Genomic DNA, 10332 nt, shown 5'->3' on the forward strand with positions numbered 1-10332 from the left:
GTTGAGGAGAGATTGGGAAGCCGGAGGGCCATATTTTACTATTGCAATTACCTTTAGGGAGTATATGGATGTGCGGATGAAACATATGCCATGTGGACATGACAAGAACCAGAGCTATGAGCTACAGAAGAAAGTAGGGAGACTTGAGTTACCATATTATGATGGCTCAGGAAAGTCTACAGCAAGAGCTTGGGTTCAAAAGCTTGACACATACTTTCAATTGAACCCTATGCCCAAGGATGAAGCTATTAAGTACGCAGTAACTCATCTGGATGGGTTAGCACACGAGTGGTGGCATCATGGTATGGTCACTATGGGACATGCACACATTACCTCATATGTGGAGTTTATAGAGAGGCTGATTGAACATTTTCATAGGAATGATCCAGAACTCCATTTCAAGGAGTTAGCTCAGCTTAAACAGTGGGGATCATTGGAAACATACATTTTAGAGTTTCAGAAACTTGCAGTGTTAGTAACAGATGTATCTGAACGGAGGATACTAGTTCTATTTATGGATGGGTTAGCTGATCTGTTGAGAGGGTGGATTAAAGCTCTCAACCCTCCCACTTTGCAGGAAGCCATTAAGAAATCTCATGACATGGATTCCTCTTCATCTTCAAAAAATAAATTCCAGGCAAAGAGTTTCCCTTCAAGGAAAGATAAGAACAGGAAACCTTTTCATAAAGAGGTTCAGCCAGCTAAGGAGGAAAGTAAGAGGTTGGACAATGAGACACTTAATGATCTCAGGAAGAAGAAGCTTTGTTTTCATTGCAGGGAACCTTGGGATTTGTCACATAAGTGTCCATTGAAAGCAAAAGCTAAGCAGATGGAGTACTTTTCAGCCAAAGAGTCAGTAGATGGAGATTCAGAGCAGTCATCTGAATCAGATGGAGATGATGATAGTTCTTCACAGGAGGAAGCACGCGGTGATAGCACGATAGCTCAGTTGTCAAGTATACAGGAGGCCATCACTTTTAGAGTTAGGGGAACCTTGGATGGACAGAGAGTTGTGGCACTCATTGATACAGGGGCGACACATAACTTCATTATTGAGAAGTTTGTGACACGCAGAGGGCTACATACAGAGGAGCATAGGGGATTTAAGGTGATGGTTGCCGATGGTTTCAAAATTGAATGTACCAAGAAAATCTCCAACTTGCAGCTTCGTTTGGGAGATTATGACATGACAGGAGATTTCTTTGTGGTCAACATTGGTGATCAGGATATGGTGCTTGGGATGAACCGGATGAAGTCTTTGGTAGAGTTTACATTTAACCTTGAGAAAATGGAAATGAGGTTTGAGGCAAATGGTAAGAAGATAGTGCTCAGAGGTTTGTCGGATGGGAGACTTTGAGTGGTGTCACTCAAGCGGATGCAGAGTTTCTTTAGACATGATCAGGTGCAGTGGGCAGCAGAGTTTAGAGTAATACCTGAGATGATAAAGCAGCATAAACAAGAGTATCCACCTGATGTACAAAAAATAATAACCAAACATACTAAGGTGTTTGGTGAGATACCTCCAGGGAGACCCCCGGATAGGGGAATCAAGCATGTTATTGAATTAGAGGAAGGGGCTAAGCCAGTTATCATCACACCTTACCGCCATCCAAAGAGATGTAAGGATGAAATAGAAAAGATAATTAAGGATTTGATTGACATGGGGCACATACGGCCAAGCAAAAGTCCTTTCGCTTCTTCAATAGTATTGGTGAAGAAGGATGGTACAATGAGGATGTGCATTGATTATAGGGAGCTAAACAAGAAGACAATCAAGAACCGATACACTATCTCGCGCATCGATGAGCTTATTGATGAATTGCATGGTGCAACAGAGCTCACTCCGAGTACCAGCTACCACCCCCAAATTGATGGGCATACAGAGATAGTGAACAAATGGGTTGAGGGGTACCTTCGAAACTACATTGCAGGAGAGAAGAAGGCTTGGGTGAAGTGGCTACATCTAGGGGAGTACTGCTATAATACCTCTTTCCATATGTCTATTCAAATGTCCCCTTTTATGGCACTGTACGAGTATGATGCTCCTAATTTTTTGGATTTGTTATTTGGGATAGAAGGGTGCCTAAGGCCAAGGATACTTTGCAGGAGTGCCACGAAATTATGCGATCCTTGAAGGAAAATTTGCAAAAAGAACAAAATCAGCAGAAGCAATATGTTGATCAGCACAGGGTTGAGAGGTCTTTTGAGGTGGGAGATATGGTGTACCTCATGTTACAGCCATATAGACAGTCCTCTCTCAAGAAGAGTGGAGCAGAAAAATTGAAACCACACTACTATGGACCATTCAAAGTAATCAAGAGAGTGGGCGAAGTAGCTTATGAGTTAGAGTTGCCTGCAGACAGTAAAGTGCATAATGTGTTCTATGTGTCATGCCTTAAGAAGGCATTGGGTCACAATGTGGTGCCTTCAGTAGTATTGCCACCTCTTAATGATGAAGAAAAGCTTATCTTGGTTCCCGACGCCATACTTGACTCCAGGGAGAGGGTGCTTCGCAGGAGGACTATCAGGAAGTATCTAGTGAAGTGGAGGAACCTACCTATCGAGGATGCTACTTGGGAAAATGAGCAGATATTGCAGCATCCAAAGCTGAAATTGCTTGAGGACAAGCAATTTTGGGAAGGACGAACTATAATGTCCCCTTTCTAGCATTCATAGCATGATGTTGTCATTAGCCTATTTCCCCACAGTCACGTAGGCTAACTAGGACATTAAAGGGGCTTAGAGGCCATTTGGCCTAGACAGTTTCAGTTGCAGGTCTTTCTGAGGGGTTTTGGGGCAACTTTGGGCATACTTACTATTTATAGTAAGTCATCTTGGACATGGCTGGACATTCAATCACAGTGGTATGTCGATGGTAATTGTTTAAAATTGACAGAAAACTTATTTATCATTGATAAGATTTGTTATGCATTGATAAAGCCATTTTATAAAGTTAAATTTAAATATTTAACTTTATTAATGCATAGACTATAGTTTGTGGGAAATATTTAAATTAAAAGAGTTCCCTTTATTTTTATAACACATTGGAGACATAAGGTACATAAAGGGAGTTATGTTTTATCCCACATTGAGAAAATGAAGGATTGACCTCTTGTGAGAACACTATAAAAGAAATGGAAGAGCTTTTTTTTTGTATGCTTGGATGAAGATTAATGTTATGTTGCTGGATATCTAATTATTGGGCTTGGAGGACAGAATCCCTCTTTGCTAGCATTCTCTTCGTTGTTGGAAGACAAAGTCAAGAGGATCAAGGGTGTTTTCACTTCAGGAAACACACTGGGTTTCATTTGGGGCATTCGCATAAAGAAATTTACAAGGGTTTGCGATGCAGATCTGAAGTTATTTATTGCTATAGTGCCACATGAACAGTATTTTGCTACAGTTAGCATGAATAGTATTTTGCTACAGTACGGCGTGAACAGTGTTGGTATCAAGTTTACTTGTTTTTTTGGCTGATTAGAAGTTTGGAGGGCTGCCGACTACATCTACAAAATACTACGGCAACTAATTCCAGGTTTCTTCTGTCAAATTTTGATACTTTGCATAATAATTGTTGAATACAAGTATGAATAGTTGTTGCAGCCTTTAAGGCAGCTATAAGTGCACATCTACATTTAAAAATCACCCTTTATCAGCAGATTGAAAGAGTTTCCATATTTTTCATATACTGTTGAATGTGTGCCAAGTGTTTGTGAAAATGTTATGATGTGTATTATGCATTTTAATGTCACTTCATAGTTTTTCATAAATCTACTCATTGGAAAGCAATTTATTGAGAAAATCAGCTTTATGAGTTTGCATACAAATTGTTTGACAATATTCCTTAAGTTAAATTTCTACAAGTCAAAGTTCAAATCAGGGGAGGATATTACACCACAACACAAAAGAAGATTTTTTCATCCCATTTATTCCCCTACATGATCCACTTTTACCATTGACTCTATCCAAAGACCAATCACCATCCCCTCCATATCCAAATCCTACCATCATTCCTAATCCATCTCAAGATGCATTTCCATCAACCCATCCAGATCAAGATCCTATCCTTCCATCCCCTCTACTTCATGATCATACATACCCAATAATCCATGATGATAGATCCATAGAAGAAGAACTAATTTTCATATCCAAAGCTTTGACTCCTTCAAATAGTAATGGACTCACATCTTGTGTTTGAAATAATGAACATCATATTGAAGAAAGAAAGAAAAATGTATCTCTAGATGTTGGTATCCCTTCTATCCCCGCATGGTCCCAAGTCCTTCCATCTCCACCCCAAAGTTCGCATCCATCTTTTTCTACATCTATTTTGGGCCCTTATCCTACTACTTCTTTCCAACCCTCCATTTTGGGTTTGTATCTCCCTTATCAAAATCCCCCACCCTTTCCATCCATTTTGGGTCCTTATATACCTAATATGAATCCTTTGTCTCCTCCATCTATTTTTGGGACCTACTCCTTCCTCGTTTCCATCTATTTTAGGCGCATATCCTTCATTCCCTCCATCTATTTTGGGGAATTATATGCATCCATATCCTATATTCCAATCCATCACTCCATCCCCTCAAATCCACAAGCTAGATCATCAAAGGCATTCATCCTTGAATCCCTTCCAACCTTCAAAGTCTATCACTCCATCCATAATCCCTTCATATCCCCCATGCTCTTGCTCCCATACCATGGCTAATAGAAGAACTTGGATACCAAAATAATAAAACAAAAATCCAAAAAAATCCAAGTTTTGACATGTCCCTTCTAAAATACATGTTCCAAAAGAGAAACATTTAATCCCAATCAAAGAAAAAATCAAGAGGCCACAAAGGCCCAAGCTGCAAAACTCAAAAATCATGTGGATACCCAGGATGCTCATAAAAGAAATGCATCTCAAAGAAAAATCTCAATTGGCATCCATTCATGCTACTCAAAAAGTCTCATCCATTCATACTTTATCCAAATCCCCATATATACATCCTTCATCCCCCCAATCCACTATTAGTCCATATGCTTCTTATCCTAAATTTCCCATCCTCCATCTTCCAACTTTACTTGTAGTCCTTATATTTGTCTTTCTCCATTTTCTCCTTCACCTCATTCAACACCATCTTTCCCACTATTTCATCACCTTTGAAGGTGTGTGCCAATGATGATCTTTCCATTTTCCTAGTCCATTTTCCCATAAACCTTATGTCTTCCCATCCATTACCTACCAACTCCCACCCATCATTCTACTTATATAATCCAATCCTTTTCCACACCCTCCCTTCCTACCAACATCTATGAGTAAAAATGCATCAAAAAAGTCAAAAAAAGGAAAAAAGGAAAAAAGAAAAAGAAAAAAACAGCAAAGAGGATCCAATGGTGAAAACTTGGTAATTCAAGTGCCTTGGATAAGTACCATGATGAAAACTTGGCAAAAAAGCATCATGCTTAATCCCTCCATCCAAATTCTCTACACACTTGGATGCATGTTCCCTCACCCACCATACCCATCTCATCTAACCATACCAACCATATCTTATCCATTTCACCCATCATCCTCCTTTGAATCTTGATAAAATAAAGTCCACCACCAGATACATGCTTTTGGTCATCCTTTTTGGCATCCATTTCCCATCAAAGTTTGTATCCACATATCCTTTATCCACCCATTCTTTCATCCATATAAGCCCTCCATCATCCTTATCCGCCAAACATAGTTATCCCCTATCTTCCCTGCTCATTCACCTTTCCTATCCTAGCTTCCATCTATCTCCCTTATCCTCTTATCATCCAACCCTCTATCCTATCACACCCCTTATAAAACCTCCTCTTTAATAACATATAATTGGGGGCACTATATTCCTTGGAGATCATGTCATGTCCATCTTTCTATTCCCTCCATTCTAGCCCCATTTTCATCTTGTCATCCCCAAAACCAGTCGTCCCCTTTTCTTCTCTCCTTACACTTCTCACCATCTCTCCATCTTTCCATCACTTGGTAAATCCCTTCTCATTGGTATTTAGCACTAGGCTATCCCCATATACCCCAATGCCATCCATTCATATCCTCATGCTTCTAAAAATCCACCATCCACTGCACCATCCCATTGCACATCTTTCAACTCATCCAATCACATTCTTAATCTTCTACCCAACCTTGTTGCAAGCCTTGGTCATACTCCAATCATCATCATTGGGATGAATCCTTCCCATGCCTTTTCTTCAGGCATATCATTCCCTTATCCACATCACCCTATCCACCATCAATCCATGTTTCATCCACTATCTCCTCATCTTGAGATTTTCATCTACTATATCCTCATCCCGAGCTTTCACCTACTATCTCCTCATCTTGAGCTTTTTATCCGCTCTCTCCTTATCCTACACTTTATCTGCCATCCCCTCATCCCAATCTTTTCATCTATTGTCTTGAGATTTTTAAACCTACTATCTCAGATTTCATCTGTTATCACCTCATCTTGAGCTTTTTCTCCACTATCTTCCCATCCCAATCTTTTCATCCCCTCTATCTCCTTATCCCAAGCTTTCCCTCTATCTCCTTATCCCAAGCTTTCCCTCTATCTCCTCATCCCTATCTTCTCATCTTTATCTTTCCCGCTACTATCCTATCATGCTAAACTTTTGTACATTAATCCCTTATACATACTTTGGTATGTCAGTTACATATTCCTTATGTGTCAATCCTTCACGTGGTACCATTGTATATCTCGCATTTCTTTGTGTTTGTTCATGCTTGATCACAAATTACAATTTTCTTGGTTAGATGCGCTAGTGAATCCTCATATGAGATCCCTTGTCATCAAAATGTTGTCCTAAAAAGTTTTGATAGCCCGACTCATCCTAGTCCTTGATATTACCACTAGATCCTTGTAGGATGCATCCTTCCTCTTGTCTAATCTTGGTCCATCAATATCTAGTCCTACCGATCTCTTTGGCAAAAGGTTAACTTTTTCATGGATTCACATTTTCTTTCAATTTATTTTCTTTTTGGGATTTCAAGTTTGGTTCTTACAACATTTCTTCCAAGCAATTTGGGTTGTTCCCTCCTCAATGTCACCACGATCTCTAATATCATGGTGTGCTATGAATGGGGAAATTCAAGAGCAAGGTTTTGATTAGGTCTCTTTCGTCTTCTTCTTTTTGCTTGTGAGTCAGTCAGATATGACCCTTGCATATTACAAACATGTGATCACTTGTGGTTACATGGTACCCTTGGGAAATATTATTTGCTCATGGATTACCCAGTATCATTTCCACTTTAATTCTTTTAGGATTCATGTGTGATGTTGGGGCAATCCTCGTGTGTTTGTTTCACATCAATCCCATGTAATATTGGTGTAAAGGCCTTGATGTTCTTTGTAACCTTGGCATATATCCAATATTCCTATATCAAAATAAGTGCTCAAATATATGGTGGTGCTCCCCTTTGGAACACCCCCACGCTCAAGCTTCAATGGATTCCTTTAGACTCCAATCCTATCCAAGCATCCCATCCTATCAAAACATCCCATCCTATCCAAGAATCCCATCCTATCAAAACATCACATCCTATCCAAGCATCCCATCCAATCGATCCTACCATCATGAACCAACCAATCTACCAATCCCATGGTATCCAATCTTGCATCAGTCATAATCATAGCTCATGCATCAATCATAATCATAGCTCCTGCACCAAATCATAATCATAGCTCCTACATCAATCGTAATCTTATCACCAATCCTAGAATCATAATCTCCCCAACCTTACCATCTTCCAAATCACTTCCATGGGCTCAATTTCAAACAACCAATCACCCTCCCCCCCTCCCCCTATAACTACTATTCTTAACCATCACTTATCCTTGTGTACAAGGTTTTCCTTTGTATCATTCTCCCATAGTGAGAGTATGAGCTTCCTTAAACTCCCTCTCTTAGCCACTCTTAGTCCTTCTACTCACCCTCGATTCTTGTACTTTTCAAGAAACTGTCAGGCCTAACCTTCTCTCCCTACCACCTTCTTGAGGGGGCATCATGCAGTCCATTCTCTCCTCTTCTACTCAAAATTGGGGCAACCATGTTGCTTTAAAAATCTTCTTTGTGTTGTCTATATTCAAAATTTCTTTGAAATAATGTTGTTCCAACACTATGTCAAAGAGGGGCAAAATGTAAACACCTAAATCTGTTTACATCACTAGGTAATCTTATTTAGTCATCTCCTAGGACATTATTGATTAAATATTTATTATTTAATTAATTATATTATCATCCCTAGTTAATTAATTAATTTAATTAACTATAGTCAACTTGATAAAATCAAATGATAACTCAAAATCAACTTATCAATTAAAACCCTATTCCTCTATTAAATTAAATAAATCCTAAAATCTATTTAATTTAATCCCACATCCTCCATCCATAAACCCTACCTTTAACCTTAATCTAACCCATTCACCCATACTAACCTCACTTAGCCACCTAATTATCCATCCCATCAAAGCTAAGCCACTTGCCCCCTAACCCCCTTTCTAAACTAAGTCTAATCCCCCTCCTAAACATGTGCACAACTTTAAGCAAGGGTTAAGACTTGCTAACCCAAGCCAAAGTCAACAAGTCTCCCTTATCCTCTTCCATCCCTATCCAAGAGCATTAATGGTTATTATATGTCATTACCTCTTACATCCCTCTTTATGTCTCTTACATACTCATCTTCCCTCATTACTCTCTTTGACCAACCCTTATCCCATCCTCTCACACTCATCCTCCTTGTGACAAGTGTCACTCCCCCATTGGCTCCAAACAAGCACAATCCATGTGCTTCTCTTTGAAAGCATCTTAGCCCTCCCTCACCATTCTTCCATCCTTGCATCCTGACCCTCCATTTCACTACCCCTTGGCCTATAAATAAATCCCTTCCCTCTCATAATCCATCAATCCACTTTTATGCAAACTTATAATGCTCTACTAACTACTCCATCATAGCCATTTTACACCATCATAATGTTGAACTCCATCCATACCTCCATTGTTGAAACCCTCACCCATATACACACTTGGTAAAACCCCCCACCTATTGGAAGCTTGAGCACACCATGAGTATACATCTCTTATCCATCAAGGACATAGCTTCATCATCATAGGCTATGCCCAAGGAGCTTACCATTCTTGGTTTGCCTTCCTTTTGGTGATAACCTCATCTTATCATAATTGATGGATTATTTAATTTTCTAAATGCTTTTAATACTTAGTATTCTTTTATTACACTACTAGATTAGGTGATACAACAGGTATGCATGGAGGCATGATGGAGTAGTTTGGAGGAATTTTTGGATTTTGGAGGAAGATCTCTAAGGATTTCGATACACCCATCATGGTCAACAAGACCTTCTGTTAGTCTCAAAATGGTTTTGACATTTGAGTGCCAACACACTTAACCACTTTCTACATTGGAGCCGAGCACACTATGTATGAGCCACAACATGTGCCGAGTCAAAAAATCCAACAAGTGCCAAGCAGTCTTCAAGTGTCGAGTGAAGATCAAGTGCCAAGTGACTTCAGGTGTCAAGCATGATACAAGTGCTGAGTAATATTTAGGTGTCGAGTCATAGACCATGCCGAGCAAAACAAGAATGCAATAGGAGCCAAGTGAGATAGTTCTATTATATGTGTCGAGCATCAGGAATTAGTAAGTGCCTAGTAACACAGAATGCATATATGAGTTTGAAAAGGCACAAACTCTTATGTAAACCATTTTATGGCTGACATATAATGAATCTTGAAGGATCAGACAAATAAGATCGAATCTTTTATATTTCCTATGCAATCTACATGCAACCAATAAGAAAAATGGAGAAGGCATGCAACCAATAATAAAAGTGCAAGGAATGAGCGGTAAATAGAGATTCAATATGGATTGTAGATCCATATCTAACCCTAAGTCTTTGAATGTTTTTATAAGGAAAATGAAATCTCATTGTATTGAAGAGGATGAAGAAGTGTATGAAAAACTATAGTGGAATTCAGAGTGCAGAGTAAAAAGACTTAGTGGAAAAGAGTAACAAATAGATATTCAATTGATCAAAACTAAGCAAGGAATACAAACAAATATCAGATTTTATAGAATCAAGATTAGAGAAAGCAGATCAAGTGCCTGAATTCAGCAATCAAGGATTGTAAGCTATCAGAAGCATTCTGTCCATTAAGACATTCCAACAATGGGTATCAAAGCTTGTTCTCTCAAGAAGAAGCCTAACAGCTTGGAGGAAAAGATCTAAAGATCAAAGTTTTCAAATTTGGAAAGATCATTAAGAACTAGGTGATAGATGTTTGTCT

Source organism: Cupressus sempervirens, chromosome 10 (genome assembly GCF_028749045.1).
Source record: "Cupressus sempervirens isolate cs-2001-9-10 chromosome 10, ASM2874904v1, whole genome shotgun sequence".
NCBI classification, from domain to species: domain Eukaryota; kingdom Viridiplantae; phylum Streptophyta; class Pinopsida; order Cupressales; family Cupressaceae; genus Cupressus; species Cupressus sempervirens.